Genomic DNA, 12,640 nt, shown 5'->3' on the forward strand with positions numbered 1-12,640 from the left:
ACATCTCATCTTGCAATAAGGTAAATAAAATATTTTGACCTTTGTTATCATGGTTTGTTTTTGTTTCTAATAGCTCCACTTGTAGATTTATCTTCCCTATGCATCCATCGGCCGATACATCCTGTACATCATCAACAAAGAGGCACGTCGTCTATATATTATGGATCCTATTCAATCATCACAATCGTCAGAGGATAAGAACTTGAGGCATTCACTGAAATTAAAAAGTTTTTCAAGAGATTTCAAAGAAGCACTCGAAATAAAACTGCCTGGGTGGAATTCTGATATATCTAAATGGCATCGTGTATTTCCGGCCGATGTTCCAACGAGTATAGACGGGTAATGAATTCATAACAAGAATATTTACTTTTGTTATCATTATATTATTTACATTATTAATTGAAAGTTTTCCAGGAATGTGTCTGGCTATTTTGTTTTTCATTTTATGCTCTGGTGGAACGGTACAGAATTGGTCAAGCCGGTTTGCGCGGTGAGTATTGTGGGTTACATGTTTTAAGACCTTCGGCGTGAAATTTTCATACTAACTACATTTATTTTTTCTACAGGATGGGTATGAATTGAGGAAGCATTTTTTATTATACTTGCTAAAACATCGTGGGAATGAAGCTAGAGGAAACTTTCCTGATATGGTGAAAGAATTTCTTAAACGCATCATCTAGATATTAATATTTTTGTAATAGATGTTAAGTTGTGACATCACTCAGTTTGTTACATTGCAATAATGGACTTCAGTTTGTGTTATATTGTTTGTATGTGTGGATTTTAACATGTAACTTTGGTAAACTATTTCAAGAGCCCGTGGCAACGCACGGGCACTCTACTAGTTATATTATTGTCTGAGTTGGTTGAATAGTACGGTTTATTTTTGTCCCTTATATTATTGTCTGAGTTGGTTGAATAGTACGGTTTATTTTTGTCCCATCATTTTCAACCGTTTTTTTTCGCTGGTTTTTTTCATCTCACCTCCACCACAACCTAGATTTTATTCTAGGTGCAACATATTACGGAAGACAAAAAATCGTGCCGCCACTCCTCCCTCGACATCCCTCGATTTCTTTCTAGGGCTCCTCGCGTCCGCCTCCGCCATCACGGAACCGCAGGGCACGCTGCCCGCCTCTGCCGATCCCTAGGGACTCCGCCGCCACCGATCACCAGGGACGCCGAGGCCATGCCGCCTCCCCTCCGTGGTCGCGCTATTCCCCTCCCCCCTCCCTTCGTCGTGCTACCTCCACTGCCCACCGCGGCGCCATGGAGGGATCGAGATCGGGGACGAGGTGGGAAGAACCGAGGTGAGGCCATGAAACCATCCCCTCTCTACCCAAGCGTCTCTTGTTGGTCGTCACCGATATGTCTCATCCATCGCCCCACCGTCGCCCCTCGCTCATGGCCACCGTATCCATCAATCCTCGCCGCTCTCTTTATCTCGGGCCTTAGTAGATCTGCACAGGCAGCGGCCCACTATGGACATCCATGGCAGCCATGGTGAATCCCTGTAGATAATCTCGTTCCCTGTATTCCTTGTACACCATGCTCCTTGCTTCTTTTGCGCCCCCCCCCCCACATGCAGCTTGTTGCCACACTGGCCAACTCCTAGCAAGGTATGTCCGAGGGTCGCTTGGGACTTGGGAGGTGCAGAGTGGTGAATTAGTGCATCGGGTTCCTCAGGAAGGTGTTGCGGTCAGTGGAGAGGTGGGAAGATTTGGTTGTTCCAAATGCACATATAATTTAATAAGCATTTTTACATCCCATGTATATGCAGCCTACAAAATATATGCATCGAAGTATTCATCTCTGCAGTTTTTAGGTTTTTCTTTTTTCTTGGTACCTTAGGCTCACATGGGTAGGAATAGGATATAAGCAAAGAGTAGCACGTTGGTTCAGGATTCATTTCTCCATCCAGTGATATTTATCATGTTGGTTCCGGAATCTGCTTTGATGCGTAAAGTCCAGGATTATTTTCTCCACCCTGTTTATTAAGTCTGGGAGCATCTTACATATTTTATAAAATAAGGCATGTGCAATCATCGGTCTGTTTTTGTTTTCCCTAGGAAGGGCATTGTAACTATATCATGGTCAGAACATCGACCCTGTTAGTAATTTGGTTTAAAGAGTTTTGCTTCTGTACACCTGTTAAATGTTTGCACGAATCTTGAAGTTACTAAGAGTACCAGATAACAGGTCCTGGTTCTACAAAGAACTCCTTCGTATGTGTGACCGCAAACTCTTCTTTTTCCAGTATATAATGTTCATAAAATAAACTCATGCTTGCTGAATTTGATAGGTGAAATGTGGAGTAAGAGGAGACACCAGACCAAGATGCAATGAATATTTTGCTTCGTGGTGATTGGGCAGATGACTATCAACACCAACGGCAGCATCGTCCATCTTGCGAGCATACTACCAAGCTGCGCAGGTATGGAAATGCCATGTTGTGTTTTTTGTGAATAACACCTTTTTATCTTCATCTTGATAAGTCACTGCATTTTGTGTTTTTTGCACTGTGGTTCAGTATGAGAGATAGAATAGTTAATGTTGGAAACTTATGCACGAGGGGCTCAGATTCAGTTAGTTTTTATGTGAGAGTGCATATGGTTTTCAGCATATGGTGTTGTTGCTACGAGTCTGCTGGTGAGTAACTTCCAGTTGGCTTCATCTACAGGGTTAAGGAGGATTTCACCAAGAAAAAAAAACAGAGAAGAGGCCATAAGTGCTACTACCAATAGCCTCAAACAAGAAAATGGATTCTTTCTGTGATATCTGTGCAATATTTCAAAAGTTTTAGCAAGTGTCTATTCATATAACGTGAATAACAAATTACTATTAGTATGAGAAGTGTGCATGGTTCAGAAAAGAGTAAACAATGTGAGTTACTATTCCATTACAGCGGATATCTTCTTTTTCCAGGCCTAAGCTTAAAGAACAAGTGAGGTATTGTGACCAACACCCTGAGGAGAATGACACACTTGTAGAAGTGAAGGCTCAGTTTTCAAAAGTGAAGAAATGCCACAAAACTTCGAGAAGGTCCGTGTCTATTGTACTTTCAGTCTGATAGTGACCGATTCCTATGGGATTATTTCTGAAACTTTGTCCTGTTTGCTTATTTCCTTACAAGTTGTAATCTAACCTTGAACTGCTTATCAATAGCTGAGCTTCAGTTAAAACTACTACAAAAACGTAAGAAAACTCTTAATATTGTTGCTCGATTTTGCAACTTCCATCTCAACCTAAGCTCGTCAGACCGACTTAGAGTATGTGAACTTCTCCTGTTTGTGCATCGGTGATTGGCATCACCGACAACAATTTTCTAATACAGATCTTGATCTAGCTGAAGCAGGGAGCAGTGCCTAGCTGTAGATGTTGGCCCTTCTTTATGAAGATAAGTTTAGCCTTTAGACAAAGCAAAAGTTAAAAAATTAGTGCAATTTCTCGATTGTTTTATTCTGCGTTCTTATTCCAGTACAATTTCAGAAAATTAGTACCCATTATCTTTTAAAGGGGAGATTCATAACCAACCCAAATTAGTGCCCCTTCAAAGTCACTTGGCTTTTTCTTCACGTGGATGGCGGAGGCGGCGGCAGTCACTCGAGGCGGCTGGGGCACCTCGGGCTGGGGGCTTTGCGCGGAGTCCAGGGCAGCTCCCTGGCCGTGCGGCGACAACCGACAACCCTATGGCTGGTGGTGCTGGTGATGGTGGGCATGGTGGCGGCCGCGGATCTGGATTCCATCCAGATCCGTCGTTGATTCTTCATGTGGATGGTCGGTGGCGCGATGAGGGCCCCGGTGAAGGGACGGAGGATCTCCGTCGGAGTTCCGGCGGCAGCATACGTCTTTATGACAAAGCTCTGCATGGTTCCAGCCAGCCGCGAGATCGGGACGACGTGGCTTCCGGTGAAAACCGCGTCTGACTGCGGTCTTGGCGGACGATGGCGGTGTCTCTGATGTCGTTTCCTTCTCAAGGCCTTGTTGTTGCAGGTCATGTCAACTCGATCGGGATGTTCTTGGGGAAACCCTAGATCTGGGTCTACCAGATCGGACAATGATGGCGCCTTCGGTGTCGTTCTCCCTCCTGGGGGCATTGTTTTGGATCAAGTGCTGGCTAGAGGGGACAAGAGGGGGAACGGTGTTACATCTACTCCAAGGCGCCATGGAGTTCCGACGACGGGCGCGTGTGGATGGATATGTGCAGGATGGTGGCATTGTCTAACGCCGTGGTGGCATCGACGATAGGCCTGGCAAGGTGGATGCGTCAGTACCTGCTCTGGAGATGGATCGGCAGAAGACGGCGGCGGCTGCAAGCTGAGATCGTTAATACGGATGTTAATTATGTTGAGATTGCTTGCACGTCTGCGGCGTCGGGTCTGGAGATGCGGATGCCCCTACATACCGCGGCGCCAGTGGCACGTCGGGGATCCTTCATCGCCCAAGGTAAACCTGCGCTTGACTTCCTTTCTTATCCCCCTCATGTTCCGATGTTTGTTAGCTACCATCAGATTGGATCTTGGTTCTCTATGTTAATCGTTGTACATAGTAAATTTTGGTGATCTATTTTGGACTAATGAGGTTTCTAGGGTCAATTAGTATGGCACAAACTATGTTGGTCTTGAACGTATGTATGCTTTCTCAAATTGGATTGATTTCCCTTCCAGGAACAAGCGCAATCGGCACTACTACATCACTGCAGTCTGCACATGCTGTGTTGAGGGGATCGGAGGAATTGGTAGCACGCCATAAAATTGTGCTTACCTTCTCTAAAATCATGCTTGTTTCATTCATTGCTTCACATCACCAAGTTATTGGTGCGATTGAGGTATGCATCTTCTTTTAGATAATAGAAGGCATGTATCTAAACTTCTAAAGAAACACGCTATGTGAGTTAACTATGTAATATATTTGACGAATTGTCGTGTAAGCTTTGTAGTTCAGAAAAATATCTTGTTTCTTACTCCCTCCATCCCAAAATTCTTGTCTTACATTTGTCTAGATACTGATGTATCTGATACTAAAATATGACTTGATACATCCGTATTTAGACAAATCTAAGACAAGAATTTTGGGACGGAGGGAGTACATCATGTGGTCAGCACAATGGAGAAACAAAAGAGAACATTTATCATTTAGTTCAGTAATATCATATTTCATAAATTTATCATTTCATAAATATACTATGACTCTGAAGGTTGTTTATTTTATATTATTCTTGCCCTAATTCCATCACATCATTAACAAGCTCATTGCTTCTAAGAAGTGCACCCATGTAACAAGCTTCCATAACTTGTTTTTTTGGTACAGTCCAAGCTTGTTTGCACTACTGGATGCCGCTCCATTTAACTCCATGTGCTGTTTGGTAAAACCGATTCATGTTTTACATCCAAAAGTTGTATTCTTTGACACTCCAAAATGCACCCCAATAATTCTTCATGCATTTTGTTTTATAGGTCACACTACCATATTATATATTGGAAATATTCAATAACATAGGATTTATCTTTTACTTTATGAATACACAGATGTGTAGGAGAAAAGGTTTGTGTACGGTTCAATGCAACAAGAACAGGCTGGTGGGGGACGGGGGTGGGGGTCCATTTACGTTCGAGAAGAAACTTTGAGTTCTCCTTTTATGATTGTACTTCTTATTTCGGAATAGGATATTCGATTGTAGAAATATCTTATGAAAGATCTTGATGGGTAGACAACAAATATACAGGATAAGCATGTGTAGATAACAACTGCGGACAACAAATGTCATTGTTTCTTTATAAAAATCACCACAAATATTTATGTAGGCCTGTAGATGGTAATGTTGGATCAATGAACGACAATTTCGATTTCAGTTTGATTTACGCCTATGTATCATCATACCCTTATGTTTTAAAAACATAAGTTCAAAATTATATTTATATGATTTTGGGTGGGTGGGTGGAGGGGGGGTTAATATTTGCCGTTCTATACCTACCAGAAGAGCGTCATGTTACTAACAGAAGAGTGCCATGTTACTTTGTATCCTGCCATTTCAAGTCCTTGGAAATTCTAAATCATGTTCTAATGTTGGAAATGTTGTTTTTTCTTTTGCAGATTTTATAGGGGTAGAGAGTTTGTGTGAAAGTGCAGGGGCGCTGGTGGTACAGGTTAAATTGAACCCATGGAAGATTTCAACTCATAATCTTTGCTGTGAATCGTACACAAAAGTTCCTGATTTTTTTAACCTGTCTTGGAAGTAAATTGCCATTTCTTTTTTAGATTGACTCATGGTAATACTAGCATGTACACACATGAATGCACGTCTGAACATTTTGATGTGATTTTGTAGATAAGAAATTACAAAGATATAAACAGAACCAACCTTCTTTGTAATTATGTATTTTACTCCTTATAATTGCTAGCAAGGACTAGCTATTTTATCAAATTTTCATCTAAAAGAGAACCCTGGCGTGTCACAACATCTATGACACAATGTGGAGCAATGCAATGTCACAATGGCATTGGAGGCAATGGACTATTTTAACTCAGTGTTATAAATATGAAAGGAAACAAAGAAAGATGACAACACATATTAGGACCACGGTATGTGTATAATAGATTTCTAGAAATGCATAACCAATATGTTGATATGTCTAGACACTTGTCACTATTGTCAAATGTATGTGATAGTGAGAGAATATTAACGTAAGGAGTTTAATGTACTATCATCCATGGATATAAAGGATATGAACCATGACAAAGAAGAGCAATCACTATGTGATAGCAATATCGGAGATGAGGTCGTAGGGTTCGCTAAAAATAGGACGCGGGAAGGGAGAATGAAGATGGTGTCATGTCTTGTTGCGGTTTTGACTGAGGAGTAAATAGAATGAAGATGGTGTCAATGTCTTGATGCGGTTTTGAGCGAGGAGTAAATAGAAAGAAACAGAGAGAAAAGAATGATTGTCTTATGTATTCCCACAATTTTGATATGTATCTAGAATTACATTATCTATGTATGTAGAAAAGCCGAGGGATTGCATCTTGGCGAACAAGATAAAAGATGACCACAACTTATGCCTTTGTGCTTATCTATATTTCTCTTGTGCCGGTAGCAACGCACAGGCATTCTACTGGTCTAGTATAGAACATGAACTAGACTACTATACTAGTACCACTTGGACTAGGACGCACGAAGGCATTGTGTTTTCTTAGGGTGTTGGAAGCAAAGGAAATACGTAGTATAGTCTATAGACTTGGTAATCGTCTGCTAACTTCAAGCGAAGAATCCCATCAAATCATCCTCAAAAGAGAAAATTCTTTTAGATCTGGTCACGATTGGCACATCAATCGCAACACGGGTATGCCGCCGCCGCCGCCACGACATGCCCGCTTGAACAGACTGGTTCCTGAGTCTATCATCGACCATAGAGAAGATCGCCTCGCCGGAGAAGAATCCGGAGTTTCTTTATTCACCATTGTCATTGCCGCCGCCGTAGCCAAGACGTCGAACTACCCAAAAGCCTAAACTACTAAGGTCCTAGAACCTAAATCTAGTCGATCCGCACGCGTGGGATCCGGCGACCCCTCACCACCGACGACCAAGAGGTGGCCAGCGGAGGGGAGCCGCCGCAAGACGGCGCCAGAAAGGTTGGCTCTCTTGGTGGCGGCGGCCTGGTTCCTGGTCGCCAGCCAAAGTCGAGCTCTTCTTCGGATGGTGAATCCGTGACTAGCCTGCAGGTATGCTCCTACTATATAATCCCTAGATAGTGCTAGGCTTAGGGTTAGGGTTCTTCATTTCCGGTAATTAACGCAGGGCGTTGATTTGTGCATTATCTCTGTTGTTTCGTTTAGCTTCCTACGACTATCCCTTGCTATGAATGGAGTGGCATTGCTCACGATCTATCTTCTCGTTGTCTGCATCGAGAACCTTGCATCAGGCTAGTTTCTTCTGATTCCTTGGACACTGGCAGACGTTTTCTTGCCTGTGGTCAGAAGGTATGTTGTTCCGTACTGTAAATATATGTTTACATTACCTCGTGCTCGATTTACTTCGTGGTAATCCATTGATCTGCCCAAAATTGCATACAATTTCAATTAATTCGTGCATTTACAAATTCCGTATTTATGTTGTCTTTTTCAGGGTCTAATATTTGTTTTAGCATATAATAGCATATACTTGTAGTTAATTGATCCATATACATATATATGTATATCATTGCATGCTACATTTTGTGTTTATATGATTGAGACCATATTTTTAGTGCATTGCATGGAATTGTATTGCATTTGTGCATATATGATTTAGACCATATTTTTTCATACTGTAGGAAGAAGTGAAATGTAACTATGTGGAATGGGTAGACCCGGAGTGGTCAGTGGCTACAAAATTCTGCCTGAGAGAACTGTGGAGCATGTATGACGAGAAGCTGAGACAGAATATTAAGAATGCTGAAGACAAATGCATGTTAATTGGAGAAAAGAGGAGGACGGAGGAAGAGCTGAGATTTTTCAAAATGGACTTTGCTAAACTGGTGGCTAATAAGGAGGATGCTCTCACGCAGTTGGGCAATGCAAGATTGTCACTTAGCGATCTCAAAGAGGAGCTGGAGAAGAATAAGATGGCAGACCATGGTTGTGCCAATCTACATCAGGTCCTGAGGGTAAAGGCTGAGCAAGACCGGGACCGGGTGGTGCTAGAGAGAGACCAAGTGATGAGAGAGAGGGACCAGCTGAAGCAAGAGAAGCAAAACTTGAGTACATTATTGCAGATTTTCTCAAACAGAAACATGGGTACGTTGATAAGATCAAGAAGCTGAAGGAGATTTGTGATGAATTTTAAGTATGTTTTGTGGTTTATTGTTGAACTGAATGATCAAGTCCTATCTGCATTGTGGCCAGTTCATTTGTGTAAGGTCTAAGTATATTATATTAACCAATAAATTATATCACTTTCGAAATAGTTTGCCCTTGTTTGACCTGCATCCTAATGCGGGTTGTCGGCTAAGCACTGAAATTCTTTTGCTTCCACCGGAGCTCTAAATCGTACTGATCAAGGGGGCGAAAGAGTAGTTGATCATGTGATTGATGGTGCTACTGATCCTGATCTTCATGATGCAGAAAAGGAAAAGGCTAACAAAAATGTAGCAAAAAAAACTGTGCAACGTGATTTCAAGCAACACATAATGCCAAGGGAGTCTGGCGGAAGACACGAGGAAGATCCACCTGCGGACGCCGATCCCGAGAGATCCAGCGGCAATCACGCCTACTCCACCGAACCGCAGGATCCACGGGTGGCCCGTCTGCGTCCGACACGCGGGCTGTCTCAACCGAGCGGTCGGGCGGGTCCGGACCTGGCGCGTCCCCCCGCGCCAAATGGCGCTCATCGACTGGGTCGCCTGCGCGGGGAGCGGATCTGTCGTTGTCTCGGGCGCGGGATCCCACACCAGATGGCACGACAGGCGAGGTTGGTTCTCAGGCAAACAAAAAGGAATTTATCAATTTTTTTCTTATTGTTGAATAATGCCAAATCAAATCAACAAAATATGCAAAATTAAAAAGGAAATGAACTAATCTTCCATGGAAGAAAAAGAATGAACACAGCAGCAAAAAACATTAAGGTAGAACAAATGAAGGGAAGCAAAAATTTATTGATACGAAACGTATAGTCTAACTGTATTACACATACACAAGTATGTGTGAGCGACCAAAAATCCACACAAAATCCATGGTATCGTGCTTATTACATGAATGATTGAAAATCAAAGTTGTCCATGCCGGTGTGACGCCCCCGGTTTGACCGTACACTAATCATACACAAAAACGTGTACGATCAAGATCAGGGACTCACGGGAAGATATCACAACACAAATCTACAAATAAAATAAGTCATACAAGCATCATATTACAAGCCAGGGGCCTCGAAGGCTCGAATACAAGAGCTCGATCATAGACGAGTCAGCGGAATGCTACACTACATATGTAAGCATTGGTATCAACTAGAATAAGGCTATCATATGTGGACTGAACTGCAGAATGCCAGAATAAGAGGGGGATAGCTAGTCCTTTCGAAGACTACGCTTCTGGCAGCCTCCGTCTTGCAGCATGTAGAAGAGAGTAGACTGAAGTCCTCCAAGTAGCATTGCATAGCATAACCCTAACCGATGATCCTCCCCTCGACGCCCTGTGAGAGAGCGATCACCGGTTGTATCTAGCACTTGGAAGGGTGTGTTTTATTAAGTATCCGGTTCTAGTTGTCATAAGGTCAAGGTACAACTCCAAGTCGTCCTGTTACCGAAGATCACGGCTATTCGAATAGATTAACTTCCCTGCAGGGGTGCACCACATAACCAACACGCTCGATCCCATTTGGCCGGACACACTTTCCTGGGTCATGCCCGGCCTCGGAAGATCAACACGTCGCAGCCCTACCTAGGCACAACAGAGAGGTCAGCACGCCGGTCTAAATCCTATGGCGCAGGGGTCTGGGCCCATCGCCCATTGCACACCTGCACGTTGCGTACGCGGCCGGAAGCAGAACTAGCCCCCTTAATACAAGAGCAGGCTTACGGTCAATTCCGGCGCGCGTCACTCAGTCGCTGATGTCACGAAGGCTTCGGGTGATACCACGACGTCGAGTGCCCATAACTGTCCCCGCGTAGATGGTTAGTGCGTATAGGCCAATAGCCAGACTCAGATCAAATACCAAGATCTCGTTAAATGTGTTAGGTATCCGTGAACACCAACCAGGGCCAGGCCCACCTCTCTCCTAGGTGGTCTCAACCTGCCCTGTCGCTCCGCCACACAGTAACAGTCGGGGGCCGTCGGGAACCCAGGCCCACCTCTACCGGGATGGAGCCACCTGCCCCTTCAGCCCCCATCTCCGAACAGTATCACAGGTAATGTAACTGTGTAAAGTATATTGCATATGCCCATGATCACCTCCCGAAGTGATCACGGCCCAGTAGTATAGCATGGCAGACGGACAAGAGTGTAGGGCCACTGATGGAACACTACCATCCTATACTAAGCAGTAGGATAGCCGGTAATGGTAACAACAGTAGTAGCAAGGACAGGCTATGCATCATGATAGGAATAACGGAAAGCGGTAACATGCTACACTACTCTAATGCAAGCAGTATAGAGAAGAGTAGGCGATATCTGGTGATCAAAGGGGGGGGGGGGCTTGCCTGGTTGTTCTGGCAAGGAGGACGTGTCGTCAACACTGTAGTTGAAGTGGGGTTCGCCGGCAGTCTCGGGGTCTACCGGAAAGAAGTAACGGAGGGGGAACACAATAAATAACAGAGCAATCAAAGTATAACATGGCAATGCGCGATGCTAGAGGTGACCTAACGCGGTAGTAAGTGATACTGGTGAAGGGGGGCAAACATCCGGGAAAGTATTCCCGGTGTTTCGCTTTTTTTTGATAGACAGGCCGGAGGGGAAAAGTTGCAGGTTTGATATGCTAGGGACGTGTGGCTGACAAACGGACTGCGTATCCGGATTCGTCACGTCGTTTTGAGCAACTTTCATGTACAAAGTTTTTCCATCCGAGCTATGGTTTATTTTATATTAATTTAAAAAGGATTTAATCTTTTTCAGCAATTAACAGATTTAATTTAAACCAAAAATAGGTTTACTACACCAGCATGACGTCAGCATGACGTCAGCGGTCAACTGTGACCGTTGACCGGTCAAACTAACAGGTGGGGCCCGTTTGTCATTGCCTTAGACTAACTAAGCAGGTTTAATTAGTTTAATTAAGTCATTAGGTTAATTTAACAGATTTAATTAAGTTAATTAATTATCTAATTAATTAATTAATATTTTTCTAATTAATTTTCTATTTTTTTCTTTACCCTAAAACGTTCAGGGGCGGGGCCCCACTTGTCAATGGCCCAGGGGCCAATCGGGTTCGGGCGAGCAGCGGGGCGGGCACCCGAACGGGCGTGAGCTCGAAGGGCGCTGGACGCGCACGGTGCACACCGGCGCCGGCGGACAGTGCCAGGGGTGACGGCGGAGGGATGGCAGGGGCGAGCAGGAGGCTAGGGCGGCGCGCACGTGGGTGAGGCCGGCAGGGCTCGCAGCGATGGCGAGCGGGGTCGAGCGGGGCGGCACCAGCAGCAGCAGATACGCGGCCGCGCGTGCACGCGCGAGGCGTGGCCAGAGGACGGCCAGCGCGCGGCCGGTCACGGCAAGGGGGCGGCGTGGGGCGCACGTGGGGTGACCGTGGTGCGAGGTGTAGGCGCCGTAGGGCGCGCCGTGACCGCGGCCAACAGCCGGAGCCTGGGACGGCGTGGGGCGGCGACAAAACAGCGTTGGGGAGGGGCAAATAGGGGGAACGGGCGAAGGCTCACCCCGGGGAGGCCGTGGACGAGCTCGGCAAGGCCGGGAGGAGCCGACGGTGGAGATCGACGGAGATGACCGCGGCAGACGAACGGGAGAGAGAGGAGAAGAGAGGGGTTGGGGTCCTCACGGTCGAGTAGAGATCGGGGCGACGAGGCTCGAAGGAGGCCGTCGGGGAGGAGGACGGGGACGCGTGCGTCGACGTAGTCGAGGCGGAGGAGCTCCGGGTAGTGGCGAGAAGCGACGGCGGGGTCGTCCTCGGGCGCTGGGGACGGCGGCAAGCGACGGTTCCTCGGGCGGGGTCGCGCGGGCGAGG

At 45.3% G+C, this 12,640-nt stretch overlaps 2 long non-coding RNA genes across 2 annotated transcripts; both read left to right on the forward strand.

Moving 5' to 3' along the window:
• Positions 1-294: 294 nt before the first annotated feature.
• LOC125523483 lies at positions 295-674 on the forward strand. The gene is made up of 3 exons (XR_007290246.1): positions 295-339; positions 415-490; positions 567-674. It is a non-coding gene; the product is annotated as an uncharacterized LOC125523483 (long non-coding RNA).
• A 4,022-nt stretch (positions 675-4,696) lies between these two features.
• Positions 4,697-6,352, forward strand: LOC125524797. Its single transcript, XR_007290959.1, has 3 exons — positions 4,697-4,828; positions 5,311-5,365; positions 6,094-6,352. It is a non-coding gene; the product is annotated as an uncharacterized LOC125524797 (long non-coding RNA).
• The last annotated feature ends 6,288 nt before the right edge of the window (positions 6,353-12,640 follow it).

Source organism: Triticum urartu, chromosome 7, assembly GCF_003073215.2.
Source record: "Triticum urartu cultivar G1812 chromosome 7, Tu2.1, whole genome shotgun sequence".
Classification (NCBI taxonomy): Eukaryota; Viridiplantae; Streptophyta; class Magnoliopsida; order Poales; family Poaceae; genus Triticum; species Triticum urartu.